General features: G+C 41.7%; 1 protein-coding gene across 1 annotated transcript in view; it reads right to left on the bottom strand.

The window, feature by feature from the left end:
* LOC124593947 overlaps nt 1-16,833 on the bottom strand; it is a 327,642-nt gene that overhangs the window by 224,632 nt on the left and 86,177 nt on the right. The window lies entirely within an intron of this gene.

The following is a 16,833-nucleotide window of genomic DNA, read 5'->3' as shown; positions in this document are numbered from 1 at the left end:
GAATCTCGAACAGCTTGCACCATTTTATCTTGTCGAACGCTTTTTCCACGTCGACAAATCCTATGAAAGTGTCTTGATTTTTCTTTAGCCTTGCTTCCATTATTAGCTGTAACGTCAGAATTGCCTCTCTCGTCCCTTTACTTTTCCTAAAGTCAAACTGATCGTCATCCAGCGCTTTCTCAATTTTCTTTTCCATTCTTCTGTATATTATTCTTGTAAGCAGCTTCGATGCCTGAGGTGTTAAGCTGATTGTGCGATAATTCTCGCACTTGTCAGCTCTTGCCGTCTTCGGAATTGTGTGGATGATGCTTTTCCGAAAGTCAGATGGTATGTCGCCAGACTCCTATATTCTACACACCACCGTGAATAGTCGTTTTGTTGCCACTTCCCCCAATGATTTTAGAAATTCTGATGGAACGTTATCTATCCCTTCTGGCTTATTTGACCCTAAGTCCTCCAAAGCTCTTTTAAATTCCGATTCTAATACTGGATCCCCTATCTCTTCTAAATCGACTCCTGTTTCTTCTTCTATCACATCAGACAAATCTTCACCCTCATAGAGGCTTTCAATGTATTCTTTCCACCTATCTGCTCTCTCCTCTGCATTTGACAGTGGAATTCCCGTTGCACTCTTAATGTTACCACCGTTGCTTTTAATGTCACCAAAGGTTGTTTTGACTTTCCTGTATGCTGAGTCTGTCCTTCCGACAATCATATGTTTTTCGATGTCTTCACATTTTTCCTGCAGCCATTTCGTCTTAGCTTCCCTGCACTTCCTATTTATTTCATTCCTCAGCGACTTGTATTTCTGTATTCCTGATTTTCCCGGAACATGTTTGTACTTGCTCCTTTCATCAATCAACTGAAGTATTTCTTCTGTTACCCATGGTTTCTTCGCAGCTAACTTCTTTGTACCTATGTTTTCCTTCGTAACTTCTGTGATGGCCCTTTTTAGAGATGTCCATTCCTCTTCAACTGTACTGCCTACTGCGCTATTCCTTATTGCTGTATCTATAGCGTTAGAGAACTTCAAACGTATCTCGTCATTCCTTAGTACTTCCGTATCCCACTTCTTTGCGTATTTATTCTTCCTGACTAATGTCTTGAACTTCAGCCTATTCTCCATCACTACTATATTGTGATCCTAGTCTATATCTGCTCCTGGGTACGCCTTACAATCCAGTATCTGATTTCGGAATCTCTGTCTGACCATGATGTAATCTAATTGAAATCTTCCCGTATCTCCCGGCCTTTTCCAAGTATACCTCCTCCTCTTGTGATTCTTGAGCAGGGTATTCGCTATTACTCGCTGAAACTTGTTACAGAACTCAATTAGTCTTTCTCCTCTTTCATTCCTTGTCCCAAGCCCATATTCTCCTGTAACCTTTTCTTCTACTCCTTCCCCTACAACTGCATTCCAGTCGCCCATGACTATTAGATTTTCGTCCCCCTTTTCATGCTGCATTACCCTTTCAATATCGTCATACACTTTATCTGTTCATCTTCAGCTTGCGACGTCGGCATGTATACCTGAACTATCGTTGTCGGTGTTGGTCTGTTGTCGATTCTGATTAGGACAACCTGGTCACTGAACTGTTCACAGTAACACACCCTTTGCCCTACCTCCCTATTCATAACGAATCCTACACCTGTTATACCATTTTCTGCTGCTGTTGATATTACCCGATACTCATCTGACCAGAAATCCTTGTCTTCCTTCCACTTCACTTCACTGACCCCTACTATATCTATATTGAGCCTTTGCATTTCCCTTTTCAGATTTTCTAGTTTCCCTACCACGTTCAAGCTTCTGACATTCCACGCCCCGACTCTTAGAACGTTATCCTTTCGTTGATTATTCAATCTTTTTCTCATGGTAACTTCCCCCTTGGCAGTCCCCTCCCGGAGATCCGAATGGGGGACTATTCCGGAATCTTTTGCCAATGGAGAGATCATCATGACACTTCTTCAATTACAGGCCACATGTCCTGTGGATACACTTTACGTGTGAATATCAGGAATCCTGAAAACATCATCAAATCTTCGACATCGCTGCGGCCGGAAAAAGATCCTGCAAGAACGGGACCAACGACGACTGAAAAGAGTCGTTCAACGTGACATAAGTGCAACCCTTCCGCAAATTATTGTAGATTTCAATGCTAGGCCATCAACAAGTGCCGGCGTGCAAACCATTCAACATAGAATCATCGATATGGGCTTTCGGAGCCGAAGGCCCACTCGTTTGCTCTTGGTGAAGTAAAGCTTTACGCCTCGCCTAGGCCCGTCAACACCGACATTGGACTGTTGATGACTGGAAACATGTTGCCTGATCGGTCTCGCTTCAAATTTTATCCAGCGGGTGGACATGTATGGATATGGAGACAACCTCATGAATCCGTAGACCCTGCACGTCAGCAGGCGACTGTTCAAGCTGGTGGAGGCTCTGTAATTTTGTGTAGCGTGTGCAGCTGGAGCGATACGGGAGGACTTGGGCAATTCCAGAAGGACAATGAGAAAGCCCACACGCGCAGAATTGCTACAGAGTGGCTCCTAGCATAATGCTCTGAGTTCAAACACTTCCGCTGCCCACCGAACTCCCCAGACGTGAAACATTATTTAGGGTATCTGGGATGCCTTATAATGTGCTGTTCAGAAGCGATCTCCACCCCATCGTACTCTTACGGGTTTATGGACAGCCCTGCAGGATTCATCGTGTCAATTCCCTCCAGCACTACTTCAGATAGTCGAGTCCATGCATCGTCGTGTCGCAGCAGTTCTGCTCGCTCGCTGGGGCCCTACATGATATTAGGCAGGTATACCAGCTTCTTTAGCTCGTAAGTGTATGATCACTACGTAATGTCCCATCTGAACAGGCATGACACGAGGCCTACGCCCACCCTGTTACAACTTTTGAGACTAAGCGGACGAAAGAGCAGCAGATGCTGTCAGAGAGTCCCGCAGGACCCTCATGGCCACGAAGAAGATGGAGGAGGACCTCTTTCTGGACCTGGAAGGATAGTTGTATGGTTTTTCAGCATGTCACCATTTCGTTGGAAAAAATATGTGCTTTATCCTATGTATGCTGTTAGACAATATACTAAAAATGACTTATACAAAAGAGGGCTTGAGAAGTTGCCGCCGCTGGTCAATGTGCTGGATGAAAGCGGTACTTCCGCCTAATGGAACAGTTCCAGGGAGCGTCCGACACGAATACAAAAACCATTTCTTAAAGATGAAAGTGTAAGTAATAAAACTGTATCATCAAATTCAGAATTACTTTTTTTTTACTTGAAAAAAAAATCGCGAAAATCACCTATTTTTCAAGCTTTCAGAGAGGACTGCCGCCTTAGTGAGTGATTGTTACTGAACTATATGACATCACATTAAAATCGTCGTCACTTCTGAACGGTTTCCGTTAGGATGTTCAAACTAAATGGTTGTCCGCCGGGCATGACGGGAATTAGTATGAGCATGCATGGTTTGGTTTAGCGACGAAGCCCTCTGTCATTTGGATGGTTTCGTCAATAAGCAAAATTGCCGCATTTGGGTGATAGAGAAACCGCATTTCGCGATCGAGAAGTTTCTTCACTCTCAACGGATGACTGCGTGGTGTGCAATGCCCAGTCACGGAATAATCGGTGCGGTATTCCTTGAAGGCATGGTTACTACCGACCAGAACGTGATGGTTTGGGAAGATGTTTCATTCCTATTATCCAAAGTTACCCTGATTTTGACAAGATGATCATCATACGAGACGGAGTTAGACCCCACGCCACCGAAGCAAGAGAGATGATGATGATGATGATCATGATCATGATCAGGAGGAACTCTTTGGGGTCCGCATTCTGTCTCTGGGGTACCCAGAGGTCACTGGCGTGGGCCTCGAATGGCCGCTATATTCTCTGGGTCTCAACACATGCGGCTCCTTTTTTGTGGCTGTATTGATGACATTGTGTACAGCAATAAATCCAAAACCATTGGAGAACAGAAAACAGCCATTCAGGATGCAATCGACGGCACCGATATTTCGACACTTCAGTGGGTCATACAGAATTTCGCTATTCGTCTGCGCCCCATCATCGCCAATGACGGCAGGCATCCGCGTCGCCTGGCAGCGCGGTTTGAGGCGCCGTGTCACGGATTGCTCGGCCTCTGCCGCCGGAGGTTCGAGTCCTCCCTCGGGCATGGGTGAGTTTAAGTAGTGTGTAAGTCTAGGGATCGATGACCTCAGCAGTTCGGTCCCTTAGTAATTCACACACACATGAACATTTTTTGAACATTTTATGTAAGGCATATCGAACATGTCGTGACCTAAATCCGAATATCTGTAGTTACACGCTGAATAAAGTGTGTGTACGCCGCAATTTGTAACTAATTTACGATTTTCCATGTAGTCCAATAATTGACACCCTGTAAATGCAACATGTAAAATTAAATGTATTTTGTGGAACAGTTTACGAACTGTCACGCGAGGGCGTTATCGATAGTTGCTGTCAAAGAGAGAGAGTCAGTGTGTGGGTGTGCAGTGGGAGTGCGCGTGGGTGTGTGGTGTATGTAACGTGTCATACTGCATCCGAGATAAATACCCGCAAAATATACTGCCGAGTTAAAATCTTTCAGACACGGTTTGGACTAGATATTGGCGTGGACGTTATCAAAGAAAATGTCAGACTGAATACTGCGAGCTTCATGGGTGTAACAAAGAGCAGTGACAATGCACATGCCAGTGGACAGTGATTTACGTCATTAGGACCAAAATGTTTTGCAGCGAAGCGAGTTGCAGAAATTAATGTCCTTTAAAATTCTTTTTCTGTATGAGAAGTAGTGGACTTCGCTCGCGTTAAACCGTTAATCGTCGCTACAAAAACTGTTACACCTTAAAGTTTTGAGCATGGCTGCGTGGCCAGCGAACGGTTACGAAGTAACATTAAAGTAATAGCAGCCATCGGTCGAAAAAAAGAAGTCTTTTGACATAGGTTTCGGCACTGCTATGAGTGCCTTCACCGGAAGTAACACACTCAAACTGACATAACAATTACAAGCTTATAGGGAAAAAAATTAAGTGTAAGTACTGACTAGGTGTACAAGAAAGGAACGGTACTTACATGTCACGCATAAAACTAAATATCAAGCGATAAAGCTGTAAGTAGGCTGTTTAGGTTTTCTTATTGGTAACGCCACGAAGCGCTCTGTATGAAAATCACTTAGAACATATACTGCTAATGAGATTTTAATGCAACATTTTGGTTTACTTGAAAAGATACTCTTTATTTGAAGTACATTCGGTGAGATTAAAGGTGACTTAGCATTTGGTTTCTTTGATAGCTACACGATTATATCACGACGCTACTAATATGTGACAATTTACATTGTTGCTTTTGCGGTGTATCTGTTTTATATCTGCACAGTTTTTCTGAATTCTTCTGGAAAGTAAAACATGTTTTAATAGTAACTTTTGTGGTATAGCTACAATGAGACAGCCTTTACCGTAGCACAACAATACGTTACATTATAGTACTTTCTTGATCACGGTAAGGTACGCAATAACTACGATATCTATACGCAAAGAATTTCACTTTAGTTTATGATGAGGTAAGTACATTGACTCCAGCAGAACTTTGCTTACAGAGGACGATAACTACGGCACTCCCACAGAAATATCTTACAGCAATACGCACATTTAGCGCCACAGGACACGCATTTGAGTGATTAATTTTGTACTTAAACCATTTATTTTTCAAGATTTTGAATTACAAAGAAAGTTTTCCTTGATACATTTCATTCCATTGCTGTAATCTGTAACACCTGAGGGTATAATTACATTAATCCTCAGGGGGGTACACGCCTGCTTTGTGTACCATGTGTTTGGCAAGCACAAGGAGCCCTAGTTAATATGGTATTTGATTATACAACTTTACACATCGGTACCATGTTTCTCTAACACATAAATTACACAGCTATCTTATCATTTAATTGAGAGAGAGACATTTTTTTTACTACATCAGTGACACATGTTTACACAATTACACAGTTGGATAACTTTACACTTATGAAATTGCATTTTGTCTGTACTTTGTGAACTCTTCATATTTTTCTTGGAACCACTGTGATACTACGAGAGCTTTGAATGTCGCATTTGGTATGGGATCATGATTTTTAAAGTACGTTTGAGGTAGATGACACTATTGAAATGAGCAGAGGATTTTCTTTAGGTTTTGAAATTACTGGAGGAAGCTACGACGATTTTGAGATTTCGCTGAGGCGTTATGATATTATTACGACGACGATGTGTATTATGCCGTTGGGGTATGTTTATGATCAATAAGCTGATGGTATATGAGGAATTTGATTATGCTACGTATTTATTATGATGAAATATTGAAGACGTGTTGATGAATATGTATATGTGTAATAAGGTAAGGAATATTGAGTAGTGGTTAGGGACTCTAATTTGTGAAACAGGATGTTGGAAACCAAGAATCGTACTTTAAGAGTTATGAAAGGTGTGTAAATCGGTGAATGTATCACAATGCTGGCGAAAATTTTTTGGACACTGTTATATTCATAGGATTTTGATTCTACACATTTGCAACGCAAATTCTCGACCTGTGAAATTTTTTATATGAGACTGTCACTGTAGTGCAAACTGGTGTCGTAAATATTTTGGTAAGAAAGTTAAGTGACATTCATGTAATGCGTCATGGGCGCCCAGCTGTGCCACCTGCCTGGAGAAAAAGCCATTAGGTGGAGAAAAAAGAGGCCATTAACCTCGCTATTGACATTCCTTTGAAGAAAGCATCGCAAATACGACAGTTCATTACTTGGAAACACATGATTACTCGTACTTTGTGCTACTTACTGAAATGCTTATGAATTGATGGGAAATATTCGTACATCTGCACACCTGGTTATGACAAGTGTCTTTCTACGAGAATTGAGAGAATTTCTACTAACTTATGAAATGCCTCATGACTACTGAACGATATTTTTATGCTTTACTTTGTACATAGTTGCTTATTTTATTTGATATCTGTTTTCCAGCTGTGTTGCAGCATTGGTTTTATAAAATAAAATTAAGTGCATTTGCTAATGTGAACACTTTCTGCCAACAGATCTATTAAATAATAATTTTATGATCCATATTCTTCGAAAAAGGAGCACTTGGAATGGAAAGAACAATAAGAAGGGATTAATAACAGTAACTGCATACATAATTTTCTTTTCAACTACTTGGTAATTTTTTTGGTAGGGTAAGTTATCGTGATGCATCACTCTAGTGTTAAGATGTGACATAGGTATTAAACATGGCCATTTTTACTGTAATATTTTTTCTGCTTGAGATTTGTCATGTTTAGATATAAGTTATTGCATTTGCTGCTGCTGTTTGCCAGGCATACTGCTACTAAATTTCACTTTGTATTACTCTGTTAAGCCAGTTTTACTACCGATTTATTTTTCTTGTTGCTGCACATTGGCTCATATTAGTTGTAATGTTGCATTTGCTTGGTAATTTAGATTTACTGTTGCTTGCTTTGCCAGTTTCCATTTTTTTGTCATTGCTGTTTGTGTTAATTATTTTGTGCTGCTGCATTGCCTCGTCCCTTAGTTTAGCATCTGAGCTCAGTAGATTTAAGTTAGCTTAAGATGGGGTAGGCTATATAAGAGAACGAGTTGTGATGAATTGGAAGAAATGCATTGAGAAGCTATAAGAAATGGTTTGGCCAAAAAAGTAGTGCACAATGGAGAAAAACTATTTTTGAAAGAGGGTGTGAACAGAATACAGAAAGCATGCTTGGATAGGATTTTTTTTGGTGGAAACAAATGTTGAAATAAGAGAAGATCTACAGAATGAAGTTTTGGGTTGGACTGCAGTACCAAATATTACACTGAAAACAAACCCTGCCATTTCCTCTTGCATTATTCCGCTATGTGTTTATGTACCCTTGTGTATTTGTATTTTTTCTGTCTTTATGTGTTTAGCTAATAAGATTTATGTTGTAGGATTTTTCAAATACTATGTTAGTTTCTTTGTAAAGATGTTTAGACATTATTAATTCTGTTCTGTTTCAATGCTCATGTGTGAAATTAATGTTTCGAAAACTATTCTCATTGTTGTATATATTTACTTATGTTGTAATTCCTGTAACACTGATGTATATGTTTATTTCTATTCTTTTGTAAAGCCTGTGTTACTACAAAAGTTATCTGTACTGTTATGTTCTTTAATGATGTATTTTGTACCTTTGTAATTGTATTCTTATGTTGTAAATTTATAATTGTATAGACACCAGTTCTTCAAATTAAGTTACATTTCACTACACACGTTTCTGTTGGTCATAGTAATGCACAATATGTGAGGAGTTGGGACTGTTAGTGTTTGCACGTGTGTTAATAATTCAGCAAGGGACTGGATAACAGCACTGGTGGTTCTAAGGACAATTCCAAAAACTTTGTGCGTGCACAAGTGGTGGTTTATGGACTTGCTAAATTGTCCGCAAGACTCTTCGATGGTGATTGTGCACCTGCACAGTCGCAACAGATGGCTGCTGGCCGTCTCTACAAGGACTGCAGTGGGTCTGCACCTCTGGTGGCCCACCAATACCGTACTCTCTACCAGGACTGCAGTGCGTCTGCTCTGTGATGACCTACCCACCAATATTCTTCAGAACTTCGACTGACTCTTCTGTGGGTTTGCTCTGTTGTGGCCCATTCATTACCTGTCTGCATGTCAAGAGTCAACACTGTCTTTCCGTTGGAATGACAACACAACTTCTTCAAGACTGCATGGAAATCCACTACTTCCGTGTGCATTATCTTTTACTGCTCAGACTTTGAGAAAAACACTGCAATTTTACTGTGATGAACGATCAGGACTGTCTTTATGGACTGTGAGAAAATTTTAGCTTTTGATCAACATTGTATCAATAGGTGTGTGCATTTGATTTCTTTGTTATTGTAATCATGAACAATTTTTTTCAAATATGTATTGTCCACTGCCCAAAACAATTTGTAAATTTTTTTTGTGGGGAGCATGGGGGCTATGTAAGTAGGCTGTTTAGGTTTTCTTATTGGTAACGCCACGTAGCGCTCTGTATGAAAATCACTGGCTGTGCTGTGTGCAGTCTGTGGCTGGTTTGCATTGTTGTTCGCTATTGTAGTGTTGGGCAGCTGGATGTTAACAGCGCGTAGCGTTGCGCAGTTGGAGGTGAGCCGCCAGCAGTGGTGGATGCGGGGAAGTGAGAAAGCGGATTTTTGAGAGCGGGTGATCTGGACTTCTGTCCATCAGAAACAGTACTTTTGTAAGAAGGGATGTCATGAACTGCTATATATATTATGACTTTTGAACACTATTAAGGTAAATACATTGTTTGTTCTCTATCAAAATATTTCATTTGCTAACTATGCCTATCAGTAGTTAGTGCCTTCAGTAGTTTGAATCTTTTATTTAGCTAGCAGTATTGGCGCTCGCTGTATTGCAGTAGTTTGAGTAACGAAGATTTTTGTGAGGTAAGTGATTTGTGAAACGTATAGGTTAATTTAGTCAGGGCCATTCTCTTGTAGGGATTATTGAAAGTCATATTGCGTTGCGCTAAAAAATATTGTGTGTCAGTTTAAGCACAGTCATGTTTAATTTTTCTAAGGGGACGTTTCAAAGCTTTAGTCACAAAATTTTTGAATTAGAATACATAGAACGCAAGCCACTATGGGCTGCTCACACGTGTCGAGCTATGGTAGCAACAAACTCCTATTCAGTACTTTCACTTAAAATTTTTCCCCTATAATCTTGTAATTATGTTACAGGCCAGTTTGAGTGTTTTACGTCTGGTGAAGGCCATCAAAGCAGTTCCGAAACCTATGCCAAAAGACTTTTTTGCGATCGAGGGCTACTATTCCTTTAATTTTAATTGTTAAACCATTTACTGTAAGTGAAACTGGCTCGCCAAATTGTGAATTCGCCAAAGTACACGAGTTTCGACCTATACCGCCAGTCAGAATTGTGGCTGTATAAGCCGGAGGGTAGTATTACCACCTGGTCAATCATATGCTAATCAAGAGGATGTAACCACTAGATTCATGATTCATGGAGCTACTTTAATGGGGTGCATTTTAGAAAACTTAATTTGTAATTTATTTCCTTTGCTGACGATGTTTTCCCGTCATTACTTTTTCTATAATGAATGAAAGTAGTTTTTCAGTCAGACCATTCACGATTTAGTTCAAAATGGCTCTGAGCACTATGGGACTCAACTGCTTAGGTCATTAGTCCCCTAGAACTTAGAACTAGTTAAACCTAACTATCCTAAGGACATCTCACACATCCATGCCCGAGGCAGGATTCGAACCTGCGACCGTAGCGGTCTCGCGGTTCCGGACTGCAGCGCCCAGAACCGCACGGCCACTTCGTCCGGCCACGATTTAGTGTTGACGTTGTTTATCCTATTATTACCTGCTGTCATAACCGTTTTCCGCTGCTGCCTTTGTCTTAATCTGATTCGGTTGTTATTGCCAGCGTAAAAACACTAGCAATAACGTAAAAACGTATCTTTTGGAGGAGTGTGTGTCCCTTTGTGTGTGCCGTGTTTAGGGACATTACGTATTTGACTGTGGTGCGTCGTAAGTTGCGTAATCTGAGGCGTCCGCCATTAGCCGCCTATCCCCATACAACCATCCAATAAGAGTAGAGCTACTCTTCTGTTGTTGGTACAAGGCACAAAACCGGTGGAGAGTTCAAATTTTACGGCCGCCCAGCTACTATAAGTATGTTTACATATTGTAGGCCGTCATATTAGAGCCTACTCAGGATAAACTATGAGTTTGTTTGTTTTTCATACCTATGATTGAACAATACTATATATAGACTGTCCTACTATTGTTTACAAAGTGATTAAATGGTTTCGCTGAACATATGCCTTTGGATTTAATAAATGAAAAGCACTGTATTGTTTATTTTCTACGTGATTGATTACTGAATGAACCGGTTTTCGACTTTCAAAGCCATCACCAGATTTTAATCGACTTTCGTCTCCAAAGTTGTTACATTGTTTGCAAACAACATAGGGAAAGTTGTTACTCGTCTAGATCGCAGCACAAATATGGAGTACAAAAGAAAGGTGGTTCCACAGGCTTAGGCTGTAAGGTGTTTCGAAGCCAGAGTGGGCACCATTTTAAGTAGCCAAACCATTAGCAGACAACTGATTACGAGTGTTCTTGTCCATTATTTCTGTTGCGTGTGCGCAATAACAGTTTTAAATACTGGAAATGATTGACATTATATAAATAACAGTGTCAGGAAGGCAATTTCGAAAGTTTGTCTGTTCTCGACTGTGTATTTGCTCTAGTAATACGACACAGAGTGGTGTCACGGGGAAGTGTCACCGCAGTGAACTACGGGAGTGTGAATGCGGTGAACCTAATGTTTTGGGCTGGTTAAGATGTCGGACATCGGCTTAAAGTTTGTGACGTAATGCCACCGCCCCTCTTTTTCTACCTCCATGGGCACAAACATTCAGTAAATGTAATCTTTGACAGTGTCGTGGTAATGCAGTTCAAAAAGTAAAAAGTTGTACAACAAAGAAAATATAAAGTGAGGAAACAAGTAAAACAGTTTCCGCATTTCGTGGGCAGAAGTAAAGCTGTGAGGACGAGGCGCTAGTCGTGCTTGGGTAGCTCAGGTGGTAGAGCACTTGCTCGCGGATGGCAAAGGTCCCGAGTTCGAGTCTCGTTCCGGCACACAGTTTTAATCTGCCAGGAAGTTTCATATCAGCGCACATTCCGGTGCAGAGTGGAAATCTCATTCTGGAGAGATCTAACAATTGTTATAACCAAAGTTATGGAGTACATAAGCAATCACAATAAAATAACAAGAAGTAAATACAAGCAGGGAGACAGAGAAATATGAAGGAACAGGAAATGTGGGAAGTAATGGAAAACTGAAAGAATTATTTCAAGTTTAGAAGAGGGGAAGTGTTACGCTGTGTTTGGTAATTTACGATTACACCAGGACTTGGATTTTCAGGGCTACCAGCAGGTTGAGGACCACAGCTACGAGCCAGCACATGCTTAGCAAATGTGGAGTCAGAATTCTGCAACCTTCAGCTGCGTTCATGGTCAACCAGCCTAGTTATCACGTCTCTTCTAAACTTCAAATAACCCTTTCAGCTTCCCATTACTTTCCACTGTAACGTAGCAAATTATTAAGAGTCTTCACCTTGGATTCAAAACGTAGCTTGCCGCGGAACCGGTAGGAGAGGAGACTTTGGTTCTCACGCTCGCACATTTGACGCTGGGTACTGGGCCAGGGCGAGCCGTTTACTTGACTAGTACTCTATGAACTCCTATTAAATATTAATCGATCTTTTTCATACTTAGTATTCCAAATTCTATGGATAACAGACTATTAAAATTTCTAATCAATAACTTCGTTACTTTCGGAGATATAATTTTTTACCTAAAACACATAATGACAGGATGAGCATCGTGAAACCGAGTTAGGGACTGTAATGTATTCATAATAGTATCGATTGAAACTACAGGCAAGAGCATAGGTTCATGTAATCTAATTTTCTGGAATTTTCTTTAGTTTCATTGTCAGAAATTTCTGAAGTAAATAACAGGACACTGGAAAATTATTATTTCGTCTGTGACATATGTCTGAGTGAGCTTGATTCTGTAAAGGGCAGCGGGAAGGGGCGGGAAGTATTAAATTTATTAGTAATTAATTTTTCGGAAAGGAATCGAATTTTGTTTTCATTAAATTTTATCTAGTTTCGGAATGAGGACATTTCTAGTTTGAATTACTTGTAGTAATCTCATTGGCATACATTAGAAATAATGGGAGTATAGAAATGCTCGAGATGATCTGATTGTCTGCTTAACACACTAGGCGATACGAATTCAGCATCTCCCGCACCTCTGAATAGCGCTTGGTGTCTCACATTTCCGAATCGAGAGAGTCGTTCAGGAGCCGTCTTCTGGTAAATGTCTATGGTAAGCCGCGCTGATCAAACTTGTACCGAAATGAAGAAATCCGCGCGTTTGATTGGTTCTCGTGTCGAAGAGCGACTACAGTGTTGAGTGTTCTGTGCAAGTTTGAGCTTCGTGAGTGATTTAGTTTAGGAGATTTCGCACGTGAACATTTCAAGTCGTACATAAACTCCGCGTGGCGTGTTTCGTGCAGCGCTCATGTACAAGAAGCCTACTTGAACGACTGAATGCGTTAACGCGCAAGTATTCGTGGGTCAGTGACTGTTTAGGACATTCAAAATGTCAGGTCGCACTAAGTATATTCTGGTTAATTTCGGGTGTGAACCAATTACAGGGACAGTCAGTAAAATTGCGTAACTGATGTCGGGATATTAAATACGGACTTGATACCATTTCCTTGTTTGAAAGACGATAAACCAACTAACAGGAAATTGACATTTTTAAACAACTAATGAAGGATCGCAAAACTTGATAGTTTAACTAACTTTCAGATGCTACCCGTGGTTTGGAGTTACGTGGCCTTTGCGTGGTAGAATGTACCTGTAAAATGGTATCGCTATAGGACACACGTTTTACGAGATATGAGGTCATAAATATATCTACATGATTACTCTGCAGTGCAGACTCGACCACGCAGATGTTTCATCAAACCACTTTCACATTATCTGTTTACCGTTCCGCTCTCTAACAGCGCGACGGAAAATTAACACTTAAATCTTTCCATGCCACCTCTGATTTCCTGATTTCTCTGATTTTATTAGCATCACCATTTCTCCCATTGGGGAGAGAAAGCTGGTGATTGAACGGTAGTGGAGAGATGTCGCCGCAACGAGTAAAGCATTTGTTTTAATGATTGCCACGACAACTTGCGTATCATATCCGTGACACACTGTCCGCTATTTCACGATAATAGAAATCTAGCTGCCGTTCTTTGGATTTTTTCGATGTCCTCTGTCAATAATACATGGTAAGGATCGCATAATGCACAGCATTACTCTAACAGAAGAGGGACAAGTTTAGTACAGGCAGTCTCTTTAGTAGACCTGTTTGCATGATGTAAGAGTTCTGCCAAGAAAACGCAGTCCTTAGGTCGCCTTCCCAACAACATTGCATACGTTATCTCTGCATACGTGATCCGCATTCTGAATGGAACGATCCGCACTGGATGTAAAGTACTTATACTGAAAGTCACGACCGGTTTCGCGTCGATTGGAGACGTTTCCTCAGATGATGTGTACAGAAATTATAAAGAAGATTCTTTAGAAAGAATTCTTAACACTGCTACTTTTTGGAAAATAATATCATATGGCAGTACCTGATGTGTACTTACAAATCATTGGAATGGAAACTGCCACAAATGTGTGTGAATTCCTATGGGACAAACTGCTGAGGTCATTGGTCCCTAGATTTACACAGTACCTAAATTAACTTATGCTAAGAACACCACACACACACACACCCATGCCCGAGGGAGGACTCGAACTTCCGGCGGGAGGGTCCGCGTTATCAGTGACATGGCGCCTCTAACTGCGGAGCCATTCCGCGCCCCAAACTGTCAGAGAGACCCTTCCCCACCAGCCACGTTCAGTTATAATAACAGGTGCGCTGAAAGCGGTAGTCCATAGTTAAAGTGAAGGAGACGGCATAGAACCTATAGAAATAAAATCCGGATCAAGGCCATGTGGAATAAGCTAAGCTACGGAGTAGTAACGCACCTAGACAGTTTCAGTGTATGTACCCGATAAACGAGAGCGGGAAGGTAGGCCATGTAGTACTGACTTTTCTGCAAACCTGAAGGTGGCCAATTAAAATGTAAACTATTAATAAAGTCTCAGTGGTAATAGAGATTCTATCTTTGACAAATATAATAAGATTTTACTGGGAAAAAGAGGCTAGTCTGGGAAGCTGATGACCTGTGATAACGGAACTTTGGGAATGTAAACTCCGCACACTCTGTTTATCATCGACATCACCGGTACAGTCGCGATGTAGCTGGCGGGTGGTTCATACGCAGCCACGTGACGTACATCGGCAACGAACGATCGATCTTGAGCAGACAGTCGTTCGTACAGGACGGTCTCAAGGAGCGACCACGGAACACGTACGTCTGGGAGGTCAACTCCCGCCGCTGCAGGCACCCAGCGGGGCAGCGTCCTCGTTGGTGGCGGTGTGTGTGTGTATCTCTGACTGGCCGCCATGCCCCAGGCGAGCTCACAACCTGTTCCCGTGCAGCAGTGTCCCGGCTGGCGGCCTTGGGAAACATCCGCGTACCTGCAACCCCGATAGCCGAGCCGCGGACCAGTTACCAGCTGACCGACCGAGGCAGCGAAGAGACTTCCTACTGCTCCACGAGCGCGCGCTCGTCATCTGTAAAGAACGCGTTTTCTGGAATGAATTTCCTGCACCGCGGCGGCGTCTACGCCGTTTCCAAACTTCCTAGCAGATGAAAACTCTGTACCGCATCCGGAATCGAACACGGAGATTTTTGCCTTTGGAGGGCAGTGTTCTCAGAGACTGAAACGTGAAGGCACGACACACCATCAACTCTAATAACTCTAATAACTCCACTTCCTCCAGTACCGGCTCGGCTATGTGTTTTAACCTGCAAAACAAGATTGAATACGGTCAACAAAATTTTTCTATGTTTGTGACCGCATTGTCAGTTCGTAAAACTAGCGAAGTTTCGGTCACTGTTGCACACCCTAAAGGAGGTCACTTGCAACAGTGACCGAAACGTCGGTAGTTTTACAAATTGACAATGCGGTCACAAACTCAGAAAATTTTTATTGACAGTGGCCACGAAAGCCTACGTTTAAGTTTGAATACGGTATCTCGTATCTGAGCAACTACACGTTTCTCGTCAGAACAAGATTAGTCATTACTAAGGAAAGGAGCTTAAACTTCAGTGGCCTACTTTTGTGCCTCTTACAAGGGGAAACTCATCCCCTCACCCCTCAGAATTACTGATAAGATGGCCTGGTGCATAGCCCGTCAAAAACTGAGCACAGGTACATAGATGAAGGATGAGAACTGAAAGGTACTGAACTATGAAAAAATATAAGTAAAATAGAAACAGCGAACGCTCCAAGATTAACATCGAGCGTATTTGAGTAACCGCGGCGTCGTGGTTGTGTGGTCACGGTATTGGCCTATAAAGCAATATATCCAGGTTGAAATCCCTCTCGTGCCCTATTTTTTTCACAAAATTATGAACTGCCCGTCCGGTCATTGACGTCTCTGTTCTCCTTCTCTAGTCTTGGCGTTTGTCAAACTGTGTGTTGGTTATAGAATATGAGTCATGTGACAAGAATATAACACCGTCGCAAGTAAATGCGATGATTACTGAGGAGGTGGTGAGATGCCGCATACACCACTCACAGAAATAAAAGCAACAAATAAATGGGTGTGAACTGTGTAACAACGAAGGAATTCAAGAACCCCAAAACGGAACACAGTAGTCATTACATGTGGTCCTTTTGTAGAATAGATGGGAGGAACGTACGTCTGGATGACCCTTCCTTACACCTCCCTGTTGCAAACGAGCGTTACGCCACGACACAGAGACAAATTTAAACAAAGCGAACAGACACGTCAATGACCAGAAGAGCAGTTCATAATTTTGTGAGTGGGGAAAAAAAAAAATTGGGGCACGAGTCCAAGACCATGACCACATAACCAGGACGCTGAGTCTCTTCAGACCGGCTTGATGTTGCACATCTTGAGCTTCGACAGGTAGCTTTTTCTTTTTTCACAGTTCAGTACACCTTCATCGTCTTTCCATGCTTGATCTGTGTTCAGTTTTTGGCGGGCTATCTACTCGGCCATCTAATCTCTCAATCTGGAGGGGGG

This window comes from Schistocerca americana, chromosome 2, assembly GCF_021461395.2.
Source record: "Schistocerca americana isolate TAMUIC-IGC-003095 chromosome 2, iqSchAmer2.1, whole genome shotgun sequence".
Classification (NCBI taxonomy): Eukaryota; Metazoa; Arthropoda; class Insecta; order Orthoptera; family Acrididae; genus Schistocerca; species Schistocerca americana.
Note: the sequence above shows the minus strand (reverse complement) of the source record. Positions and strands in the feature narration are given on the sequence as shown.